This window comes from Pinus tabuliformis, chromosome 3_1 (genome assembly GCF_031772625.1).
Source record: "Pinus tabuliformis cultivar Carrire ecotype Pingquan chromosome 3_1, CPIR1, whole genome shotgun sequence".
NCBI classification, from domain to species: Eukaryota; Viridiplantae; Streptophyta; class Pinopsida; order Pinales; family Pinaceae; genus Pinus; species Pinus tabuliformis.
In genome coordinates, this window is record NC_142301.1 from 246,081,369 (window position 1) to 246,094,679 (window position 13,311).

At 39.4% G+C, this 13,311-nt stretch overlaps 1 pseudogene; it reads left to right on the forward strand.

The window, feature by feature from the left end:
• LOC149186721 (uncharacterized) overlaps nucleotides 1-13,311 on the forward strand; it is a 110,723-nt pseudogene that overhangs the window by 87,233 nt on the left and 10,179 nt on the right.

The following is a 13,311-nucleotide window of genomic DNA, read 5'->3' on the forward strand; positions in this document are numbered from 1 at the left end:
CTAGAGGAGGGATAAATCTTTCGGTCACTTTAACGAGCTGGAAGGCCAAAACTCGGCAAACTTTTCATATTTTACGAGTCAGATGAAAAGAGCTCAAAGAAGACTCGTCTTTTGAGGAACGAGTGATAAACAGGGATAGCAGCAGATTCCAGGTACAGGTTGGAATTTTCCAATCACGGCAGTGTCACAAGGATGGCTAGGTGAAATCACTCTTCGCAGCTGTTCCTCAAAATGGGTAAACAATCATATGGAGGTGAACGATTGGCCAAATGGAATGGAGGTGGCAGGTGCAAACATGACCAAGGCTTTTTATGGCTAATAAATTTACGATCACAATGGTTATTTACCGGGGTATGTTCATTTTTTAATGAGCTTGAACTGCTCAATCTTATGTTTATTTTTTAACGAGCATAAATTCCGCGATAAAACTGCTCGATTATCCCAGTCATAAGATAAGAATGTCTCCTGTGAGATAGCTATTTTTTATGGAGCTTTATCTCACGAAGCTATGCTCCTAATTTGGAAAATTTTTACCTTTGCCCCACATCCTTTCTTTATGCAAGTTCGGAAACGACTAATCCAAAAAATAGATAAATAATCGCTCTTTGCTTGCACTCCAAAAGGTTTGCATGCCCCCAGGTATAAAATACAATTTCAAGGCTGCCCCTCCTCTCCCCCACCTCTGCTTTTCTTTGGGTGTTCACAGCTACTCGTCGTCTTGCTAGTCTAATGTTAACAATACTTGTCTTCTCGTTATTTTTAACGGGTCTTACGCGGTACTTGTCTTCCCGTCGGCCCAACTTTTGACAGCTCTTTTGCAAGATCGCAAGAGAACAGCTACTTGTGACAAGAGAGCAGCTACTTGCGACAAGAGAAGAACACTACTCAAAGACAAAACATTGGTGTTATTGAGGGAGGCTTGCCTCTTTCTGGTTACCCAAAGATTGTTTTGTTAACACCATCAAACGAAAACATCTCCTCGGCACTGTCTACCAAAGTAGACAATGGTGAATGACCTTTGTCAAACAAGTAACCTCGACAAAAGAATCCTGTTCTAGAACAACCCCTCTTCCATCCACGGACGGGGTACGGACTAATCATATTCTCTCGCGGAAATTCTACCTTATACCTAGGGTTTTCTCTGCCCGAAGCAGACCAAGATGCATGCCCCCTGGGTTCCAGTCCCATCTTTCCGAATCACTCGCACTCATCGGGAAGGAGGACTGGGGGTGGAGACATTTCTTGAGTGAATAGACCATTGAGGGTTGGTATGTGACTATTTGCGATGCGTGATCCCGGAAATGAAAGTTGGTCTACGAGCTTGACCATTCTTCCTTCGTGGGGAAAACACATTACTCTAAAGAGTGAGGAGACTATAGCTCCCATGCAATATATATAGTCTTGTCCAAGGAGTAGGTTATAATCCAAGGGTCCTTGAACGACCATCACGTTCATTTGAACGGTCTTCCCTTTCAATGTAACAGGCACATTGGGGAGGATCCCTAATGGTCGACTGGTTCCTTTATCAAAACCTGAGAGATTTCTTATCTCAGGCAAAAGCTCCGGGGAACCCAGTGCTTTCCAAGCAATAGAGGAAAGGATACTCACAGATGCCCCTTCATCAATGATAGTTCCAGCCATTACCATTCTATAAATTTGGACCATGATTCTGAATGGTACACTGGCTAGCAACCGGGGTCTGCCTAGTTGGTTCCAATCAAAGGACACAACCAGGTTGCTTGGCGGAGGGACTGAATACACGGCCGTATATGACCCTGACGATGTTCCTTCCTGCGATAAAGGAATGGGCGCATTGCCCTGATGCTCATCAGAATCTGTGTTGATGAAAAGAATCTGGATGGTGTCATCCTTATTCTCTTCAGTGAGGGTGTCATTTGAAGATGAATGTTCAGTGACGGTGTCATTTGAGGATGAAACCTCTGAAGGAAGAACCGGGTCAACTGTCGTATCGACCTTTAGACTTTCGTCTGGTCTGGATTCAGTAGGTTCATTTTCAATGACTGACGCTTCAGCTGACCACTTGAGCGGGCCAGCTGTATTTTCAACCAACGAAGGACTTGACACGAGTTTTTTGTATCCAGGAGGAAGTCTCAACGATGAAACCGGGCGATCTTCCAAAACTCTCTTCGCTTCGTCTAAGAAGGGACAACGGTGGATGGCGTGATCGCCTTCACACAGTCTGCAGGGGGATCTTGCTCCCCCCCTTTGTCTTGAACCTTCACTTTCGCTGGTTGACGGTAAGCATTCAACATGGCTATCAGAGGTTGATGCTCCCGAATTGTGCAAACGAGGGGACCAGTCCCTTAGTATCCGGGGAATACAGGGACAATCTCTATGGAAGTGGTCTCCTTTACATATGACACATGGCGATTTAGGCCCGGTCTGTGCTGTGTGTGGATTTTTGTCAGATGTCTTTTGCTTGCCCCCAGTCGCCTTAGGCTCCTTCTTCTTCTTCTCTCTCTTCTTCTTCTCCTTCTTCTCCACGGGAGCTTGGCTTTCGCCGGCTCTACCTTGCGAAGATGAAGGATTGGAGGAAGAGTTATAGGAAGTTGAAGGCTGGTGGGCAGCTCTAGACTGATCTAACTGTTGACTCAACTGTTCAGGAACCGTGGTGTTCTGAACTACATTGGTTGAGAATAGCCAAATAGGCAGGCCAATTGTCAGTCCTGGAAGCGACAATGTGGCCATATGGGGCGCACCAACTTCTCCCTAAGAGGAGAAAGGACTAGGATTTCCATCTTGTGGAATTCCTTGGTTGGGGCGCTCCATGTTCTCAACCTACAGATCAACGCAGGAATAGGAGGTGATTATGTTCCGTTTAAAATAAATTTTATAACGACGCTTTAGACACAACTTGCTTTTTCACTTTTTAAGAGTCGAGAAAAAGCTAAAGGTGACTCTAGTCTCCTTCGATGTTTTAACGAGCCCGAAGTGACAAATGCTCGGATGGACTTTTTCAGTTATAGAGTTTGAAAAAGGCCAAAAGAAACTACTCTGGAGTTCTAGGCAGAGGGTGTGCCAAACTTTTCGCAAAACCACAAAATACGTTTTACGGTACGAGTGGTCGATCTTCGTGAATGCTGTGTTCACTGCATTGCGATCAGTAGGGCGGCCGACACGGTTTCCTATGGATAAAGGCTTTGTTCCTATAGGGGTCTCCCAATATATACGCGATGGTACGTGGGAGCACAAGTCCGTATTGATACTTATTGCTTCACCGTGGAGGAATCACCCAACCACTCAACACTAAGATATCACGTTTAACGACGCCGGAACACGTCTCTAGCTTAGACCTCTATGTGTTTGTGTTATGTTTCAATGCGTTGTTATGTAAATTCAATTTATTTTAAGGTTGATCTTGTTTAGCAGTTTGCCTTTATGGATCACGACGAGATGTATAGTAACACTCTTAAATGCAGTCTAAGATGATAAGCAAGCTTTTCAATCTTTCAACTTTGAAAATCTTAACTACTGAGGGAAAAGAAAGACAACATCTTTTCACACAAATCATAGAGCACGCACTAATGCACTTTTCCCTAAATCAACATGCAAGCCGTCAAAATGCACATGCACAATGCAGGTATTTCTTTTCTCTTTCTTAATGTTGGTGCAATACAAAAAGAAAGTTGTTGTATAAATTCGAATTCAATTTCAAGTGAAAGCAAATAAGCTTGTCCAAAATCAAAAGACACCTTAAGATTTACTTGTTTCGATACTAGAAATATATAAATTCAAACCATATGACGAAAGCAAAAGCTCAATCAGCTATGAACAGCAAATAAACTAACTCTTAAAATCAAAACGACACTTATCACAGGTCTAGATCTAAGAGGCCACAGCAAGACTAGTTCACTTTTCGTTATGGGAAACTGCAAATGATATAAGAAATACACAAAGAACAAATACAGTTTCTTTATACAACCGAGGCGGAATAGTGGCAAGGAAAGTTGGTTTCAGATAGGCACATTGACTGGTAACAGGCTGCAAAAACAAGGGTGAAAACAGGGCAATAAACAGGAGGGAACCCCAGTAACACTAGGCAAAACTGGTTCAGCGCAGGTAGTACACTGTCAGTTTGACCTTCAGCGCAGGTAGCCCCTTCGGGAACTACGCTGAAATGCAGACTGCCTTCACAGTGCCTGCACTGAAGAGACAAACTTTCGTTTTTCTCAGTTTCCGGGTCACAGATTGCTCAAAAATTCACAGTTTTTTGGCCAAATCAGAAGCTATCAGTCAAGTACACACTAAGGGATGAAAAGGAGGATGAAAAGCTATCACTAAGAGCTATTTAGAGTCCTTGTGGATCAGCTCTTCAAATCATAAACTTGCCCAGAAACTGAGCTAGAGTAGCTGCCCTCTACTTTGCATTTGAAAGGTCCAAATGCAGTTCGATTCGGTACTCCCTGTGTTTATGAAATGAATAGCAAAAACACAAACAACCAACAAGATACGATCCCCAGCGGAGTCGCCAATTTGTTGTTGGGAAAAGTATCCAATACGGAATGACCCTATCCCACTCTAAGGGTGATAGTACCTCAGCAACAATCAAAGCAAAGCTATTCGAGATTACTTCTTTATGAGATGTAAGAGAGGGGAGAAAGAGATCCACTAACCGTTGTCTTCCGCTAATGATTGATCCAATCTTCTCTCCTTGCTGCTTGCTCCCAGCTCCTTGCTCTTTCACTGGCCCAGCTACACCAAGATCCTGCAAAATAACAAGAAGGGGAAACTACAAGAAGCATACATTCATAATTGATTCAAGGATTAGAATAAATCAAATATACAAGTATCAATACGCCATTGAGACACATGCATATAGAAGAACCTCAAATGCTTTATTAATGGAAGAAGTAAAGTTCAGGAGGTAATACAACCATAAAAGGCCCAATCCAGCATCACCTCCCAGCAGAAAGAAATCTCCTCTTCACCTCCTTCAAGCAAATCACCCAATAGTTCTATACTCAAACCAACAGCACTTCCTTACATTCACCAGATTCCAACCTCCCTAGACCTCATGAGAGAGCTCTATATATAGGAGATTTGGAGAAAGGATGAGTCAGCTTGTAGCTGGCATGAAGCTGACTAGTGTCCTCTCCCACTTCAGTTATTCTTTAGTTCTTGAGTCCACTTGGAGGTTCTTGCTTCCACTTGGAGATCTAGACCCTCTTACTCATCACTAGGCGAATTCCCTGATCCAAGTGTCATTTTGGAAGCTTCCTGGGCATTGACACCTTGAGGAATGACTGTGCCACTTGGCCAAACTCGCCCAGCGCAAGTAGCCTTCTTTGCAGTTGACATTCAGCGCAGGTAGACAGTGGAGCTCTTGACATTCAGCGCAGATGCTCAGTGGAGCAGTTGACATGATCCAGAATTAGCCTGTTTTTGAGTGTTTTCAGGTGGAGAACTGATATTTAGTGTTGTGGTTTGCTGACCTTGTTCCTCTAGGGGTAGGAACAACATGTTTAGGGACTTTGGATCCCTTAGATTATTGACATTTCATGCTTCATGCTGTAAGGCACAAAAATGTCTATAACAAGATCGCAACGGGAGAAGCTGCAGATCACACCGAGATCAGTGTTGAGCGAATATAGATCTGCAACGAGACCGCAGCGGGAGAAGCCGCAGATCGCAATGAGAAGATGAATACAATCATTTGAGGAGATATCTAAAAGAAATATATAGAGGTCACTTGGATAAAATCTTAGGGTAGGTTATGTCCAAAGATGACCTTCTATGTTGAGCACTTCATGGTTATGAGTGATGGACTTATTTTTTTATCCCATTAAATTCTTTTCAATTAGATGCATGCCCTTCAGATCCACTTGGGACAATTTAGAATTGGGTCCCATAGACTGTGGATTGAGACTAACCACCAGATTGATTGATATGACAAGATTTGTTGATTGTGCCATCTTCAAGAGATTGAGACCCGGGAGGATTTCATATTTTGTTGCTCTATTTATTATGAGATCCAAGGGTGATTTTGTTGCTTGTTCAGGGGGATCAAGACTCTATCCATCTTCTTTTGATACCCAAACTAGAGATGTATTTTCCTTTACATGCAGGAGGCCCTTATACATCGTAACCAAAATCTGTAGCCTCCTTCTAGACTTCATCGTCTTTAGCAGATTACTTCCTTTTTGTAGTGCTCCCATTAGATAGAGGCACCAAGAGAAAAAATTGATAGCAATATTTCTATTGACTACTGATTGGTGTGGGCTCAAGGGACCATTTCCTTTCCCTAGAGACATTGCCATACCAGATCCCTTACCAACAGGTAAATGAGATCACCTAGACATCAGCAATGGAATACTTTTCCAGGTGGTAGCATAGTAGCAAGTTCATATCTTCTCCCAACTCTTCCTCAAGGCACACTTCAGAGAAAGAGATCTAGTGGTCCATCACCTTGTCCACATATCCATTCCCTTTGTACATCTCCCTTCCATTGAGGTTGCTTACATATGGAGTCAAGGGTTTCTCCAAGTTTTAGTATATAGACATCATGTCTTATTTTCCTTCTTGTTCTTTATATAGGAGACATTTTATCTTATCTTATCTTATCTACAAAAGCAACACTTTAAATTTATCAAATACCTCAGATTTCTTTTGGAGAAACTAAATCCATGTGAACCTTGAGAAATAATATATGAAAGAAACATAATTCATATATTTACCTGATGATGGAACAAGAAAAGGTTCAAACACATTACTATGTATCAATTCTAATACCCTTTCACTCTTGTAGCATCAGACGAGAATCTTACCTAATTCTATTTACCATATATGCAATATTAACTGAAATTTTAATCTAGAGTGTAATCAAAGATACCTTCAACCATTCCTTTATCATGTAACACTCGAAGGTCCTTTTCTCCAATATTTTCTTTACTCTAGGTAGTAGCAGCTTTGTCTTTTTCATGTCCACCCTCAGGAACAACAAAATTATTACACCGCCATTGATAATGGTTCCTAACAACTTGTATATTTTGAACTCCCCTCATCAACACATTTTCTCCTCAAACAATTTTGCAGGTTTCCATTTCAAACATAATATGTAAACCTACATCACTCATCTTACTCACAGATATCAAGTTTCTAGTTAGTTCTGGAATGTATAAAATCTAGAGAGTGTCCCAATCCGTCCATCCTTGAGTAGCAATTTGACTTTTCCATGTCCTATGATTTTTGCTATCAAGTGATCTCCTAGGAAAATGCCACCTTCATCATACTCCTCATATTCAGAAAACCACTCCTTGTGGGGATTCATATGAAAAGTAGCACCCACGCTTATCAACCATACATCATAATCTGCATGTGTGCTTGATTCTTGAAGAATCCAAATACAGATCATTTCCTTCTTAGAAGGCCTTCCCTTCTGTGGAAGGAACACAATTAGACCCCTTTCCTTTGTCAACACTTTTAGATCTACAATCCTTCTTGTAATGCCTACTTTACCACATTTCCAACATTAAAGATACTCAGGGAGATTTAGATCTACCCGTTGTTTTAGATTTCCCCTTAAGCACTTATTTTTATTTCATTCTTGGGAATGACCTTTTACAAACAATGCATCCATGCTTTGACTATCCATAGTTTCCTACCTGATTTCTTCTGATAGTAAGGATGCAACCACATTATCAAATGTCAATGTGGTTCTATTACTCCCATTATCCCATGAATGTAGCAAAGAACATAGTAAACTAATGCTCTTATCTTCGTAAAAAAATTTAATATCAACAAACAACTAACTTATCATAGTGATAAAGCCATTTAGATGCTCTGTAACAAAGTATCCACCATTCATCCTTGGGAGATACATCTTCCTTTGAAGGAAAAATTTGTTTATCATAGACTTATACTGATACAAAGTCCGTAACTTATCCCATCACACCTTGGTTGTGACATTCAATAACATTGAATTTGAAAGACACAACTAAATTATACTCATTGCCTTCTTTTCCAACCTCATTTAGACTTTTGTTGACATACCAATAGGGGTAATACCAAGATCCACAACAACCCACTCTTCTTTGTCTATAAGAAGGTCCTTCATTTTGAGCTTCCATAGCTTAAATTTTTTCCTAATAAAATTTATCCAATGTTAATTTTAGAACTCCTCACCATTCTCCTTCAACACAAGAATCACCACCATGAGCTTCCATTGAAACTAGGTTTATCACAAGCCCAAGATAAATTTGCTCTATAAAAAATTGAGCCAAACCCCTAGTAATGAAGGCATCCCTTTGAAGTCAATAATACAATCAAATGTAAGTTTTAAACTTCTATAGTAAAGCAATGCATGCAGATTATTTATTAAACAAAAGGGAAAATAACAACATTCGCACACAATGATTAGATATTTACTTTAGAAACCTTTAACCGGGAAACCAACAAATGTTAGAGCCACACCTCTATCTCTCATTGTATTAATCTCAAATACAATATATAGGATTCTACAACATCCAAAATTTAATTCATTTACCCAAATTAGATTACAACTCTAATTCCTTTATTGGATTAGATTACAATGCAAAGACATGCATGGTGTGGAGATAGCCATGTGATGTGCCACACATTCCCAATAATTCCATCCTCCATCTTGACCTTATTTTTCTTGCATCTTGCCTTTTGTTGCTACCTTTGCTACCCTACCTATATTCTAACAAGAATAGATTTCTATTGTTGTATACCATTGTCTCTCTCATGAGTTTTCTGCGTTTGCATGTTAACTATTTTATCTTTTACAAATAATTTTTTTCCCTTGATTTCTCTTTTTTCTTCCTTGTTTAATCTTATTTACAAATTATTTTTAGATGGTATAGTCTCTTCTTCTCTTTTTCTTCTTTTGGTGGTTGATTGATGATCGTATTTCTTATACTTTTATCATTTTCCTTGAACTGAATATCATAACATGCAATTCATGCATTTGATTCTCCCATTCCTACATTAATTCTTCGGAATCTAATGAATAATCAATATCTCCAAAACCTTAGATGCCATTTCCATGAATACCTGATCTCTTTTTGTCTTTGAATTGGTAGAATATCACTTGTTTATTTAATTTGTAGCTTATTTCCCGTGAAATCTTACAATTGATATTTCTAACAGTTTGAAGCTTATTTAAACAATATGTTATTAAATTGAGATAGAAGCTGCATTTCTCTTCTTACTCAATAAGCCAATAAAATTATTCTTCCTTATTTTAAAACCATAAGTGGTAGATGAATGAACGAATGAAGACCGTATCACCTTCAAATTAGGGCTTCTATGTTGATTTTCTATGAGTGCTCTGCATTTTCTTGGAGTGACTCAATCGTTACATTTACCTTTGATTGACTTTTACAATCTAATCTCTAAGAGGAGGTTCACATTTGAAGAGGACCTTGCAATTTCTTGGAGTGATTCAATCGTTACATTTATTTTTGGTGATTCAATCGTTACATTTATTTTTGATTGACTTTTACAATCTAATCTCTAAGAGGACGCTGAGGTTGACCTTGAAAGACTATTTAGTCTTACATTTCTGAGTAGTTCAATTTTCTACAGGGGCATTTGATTGATTTAGAGTCTGCGTTTCACATATCTATATAGTGCCTTGAAAGGAGACATTTTCATAGACTAGCATAGATTCATTTTAAGTATGGATCTAACATGAGCTTGGAGGAGATCAAATTTATTCGCGTGCAAACTTTTTTAGAATACAAAATACAATGTGTAAATTTTATTGTTTAATTTTTGAATGCTGTATGGAGTATATATAGGACCAAATAAACATTTTAACCATAAAACTGTTTTTTCATTATATGAATATTTTTTTTAAATGATATATAATATATATATAGTTGACATTAAAATATTTTACATAACATGTACAAAGAGACATATAATCACCGCAATTTAGTTAACATAAATCTTAAATAGTTTATTTAAATGTCCTATTGAAATATTTTTGAAAAGTATAAGGTTTAAACATCTTGGACGCAAATTTTTTTTACTGCTAATTATTTTACAACATATTTAATTTTTGTATTATAGCCAACATTATTTTTCTATTTAAAACATGTGTCAAGATGGAGGGACAAACTTACACATCCCCTCATACTCGGCTATAGAATAAGCCTCTAGGTTCAATGATCGGTAAATAATACTATAAAATTTAATTTAAATACAACCATTCTACTCTTTTATTTTGTATCCTCTTATATATCTTTAATAATCGATAGTTTATTTTGTATCCTCTTATATATCTTTAATAATCTATCGTGGTTATTCTAGTCAATTTAAAGAGTTATTCCCCAAAAATCACTTTGGGTCATTCTAGCCAATTTAAAGAGCTATTCCCCAAAAATAACTTTGGGTTCTTGGATATCTATCACAAATTCGCTCAGGAATTTATAAAAAATAAAAAATAAAAAATAAAATAAAATAATAAACAATTTTTCAACTTGAGAGACAAAATACTTAGGTGACACTCGGACAAAGTCAACAATATTCCTACATCAAAATCCACTTCGATCAACTGCACATTCCATATGCTTTGCATTCCATCCAATTCATGTACAACACATGAATTCCCAGCCTAATTTATTTGGCTTTGGTGGGAATGGTTTATCTTATTTGGAAAATATGTCATGTCAAACATATGTGTTGGATTTTTGTTTTATGCAATCCTAATGTTTTAGAACACTGAAACAAAATGGTGATTTTATTCTATGAAACATCTATAATTATATTTTCTTAAACAGAATGATAATTTTCTTGTAGGAAACATCTATAATTCCATGGCAGGTTTTTTATCCAGTCTTATACAGTTACCTGTTTTCTTTGTGACAGTATGTTCTTTTCTGTATTAGAGAAAGCACTGACCCGGTGAACAGGCTCTTTTATTGTGATCTTGACGCTCTTCCTCGAGGTCTTGAAGGTTTCAAAGGCAGGGAAGAGATGCTTCCTTTCCAAAAACTTATTGACAACTTTGAAGCAGCGTATTATCTTGTTGCAAATGATGGTACTTTGTTCACTTTTCAAACCAATAAAAATGCCCCCAGGAGTAAATTGGTTCGTGATGTAGGAGCATCCAGCTCCGAGGAGACAGAAGGCAGTTGACATGTCTCATGGAGGAAGAACAGGAACAGGACAAAGAGTACATGCTTAGCTGGACAGGTCAATAGACTTGTTGTTGTTTTTCTTTTAATTATTATTTGTTGCATTTCCCAGAAGGTCGTTAGAGACCATAGCATTACAGTTATAAGTTGTTTTAGCTTAGGAATTAAATAGCTGTTAGTTAATATTTTATTAAAAGAAACTGACAGACAGTTGTAAAAGTCTGGTTGAGCAGTTCAACCGGAAAGGGAAGCGGTTATGCTCTCTATGTATTAAAAGCAGAAAAACAAAGAAATGAGGGGAGAGAGCACCTCCGTACAAAAGAAAAGACACATAGAAAAACATATAGACCTCTGTAACCCAAATAAAGAGATATATTACTTTTGCCAACGAAGTGATTTACTGTAAAGAGATTTACTGTTAATGATTTTACGTGTATGCACAATTTCTTTATGTATGTTCTAAGGACGAATTTGGAGCGACCAACCATTAACTGTAACAGGAACCGAGACAACAAAAGGGAGCTTCTACAGACATACATTTCCAACAAGCACAAGAACAGAACCATTTAACTGTCGCAATAATAATTAGGTACCAAGAGATATAAACCATCATTTCATTTCATTTATGAGTTAACATAATTACAGTGTGCAGTTAAGAAAGGTAATTTAACATGATTCACCACATAACTGTGGGCTATCACAAACAAGACAAGTTACAGACTTGTTGAGCATTCGCTCAAATACCAACCGCTTCAGAAACGCGGCCACATAAATTATTACATCAGAGCTGGAGCATACGAGTCACGAAACACCGGAAGAAGCACGGCCGACTCAGACATTGCAATCAAAACAGAACAAAACCTAACTACCAAACCCTCATAACCTAACAGTTATACGAATGTGGAAAAGACCCTACCCGTTTGCAAGATTGGTCGGCTCGAATCGTGACCGAAAGTTGAGTAAGGATAAAACCCTCGGCGGCCAGCCGCCAAGACAACCTGCAAACAAACCAGAGCAACGGTTAGAGTGGAGTTTGGAGAACCAAAAGGCGTGTTAACACCAGAAATGAAATGTGGAATGTTGGAAAACCATGGCACTTACAGGTAAGTTGACGAGGCGACCCGGAGGAAACAAAACCGTTTAACCAAGCTGAGACAAGGAACAGAGACCGTGAGAAGTTATAATAGGAGCAGGGACAGAGTAAAACAGGGAACCATATCTTACCTTTGTCCACAAGGACGAACGCAGCCAAGCGGGAGCGCCAAAGTTGTGAACAACCTGTACAGTGAACACAACTCATTAACAGAACAAGAAATAACCAGGTGATAGAGCACGCCCATAACAAAAGAGATAGTAACCTACCATAACGCATAGGTGAGAACCAGCGAGGCAACGCATGCCCAGAAAACCCATATTCAAGCAGAGAAGGCCCGAAGGCACAGTAAGTCATCAGGAACCGCGACGGAGTAGCATTCAGAACATGGGTATAGCGAATCAACAGTAGAGACCACCGTGGAGTAGAGCCAGGGTCGAACCCGGAGAACCACCAACGAAACCCTCAGAGCAGAGCTCAAGTCGAACACGAGGAGAAAGTAAAAATGGCCCGAGGAACAGAGGCTGGGGTTTAACAAAAGGTGGGAGGTGAGCGAACCAGGGAACCGACAAGTGTCTACCCTCGACCGGAAGGAGGGACTACAATAAAAACATACAGATTGCAATCAAGCCGAATCTACGGAGCATTGACTCCTTTTACCTTTCGAACTGACAGTAAACCTACTCGAGTTAATTGCTGAAGGATCGAGAGGCCTGTAAAGAGCTGGCTTGATCCGAGTTATCCACGTCACGTTGATCCCACGTGGTTTAACGTTGGGCTGGGCCGCCAAAAGTGGTATCAGAGCCAGGTTAGTTGAGTAGGAGCAAATGGAGGTTGGCAGAAGAGGAAGAGGAAGAGGAAGAGGGGTCCGAAGGGTAGCAGAAGAGGGACTTCGTGAGGAGATCCGCGTCTTGCGAGAACGATTGGAAGCAGTAGAAGCTGGGGGAAGGAGAGACCCAGCAGATGACAGTGACGAAGATGTGGCAGAACCAGAAGATGAGTTTGAAGGGGTGACACCGGAATTCCGATTGTTGAAGTCAGTTTTGCTGTCCAGTCATAAACCAAAGCATGAGCTGTCTACTTATGACGGAAGTC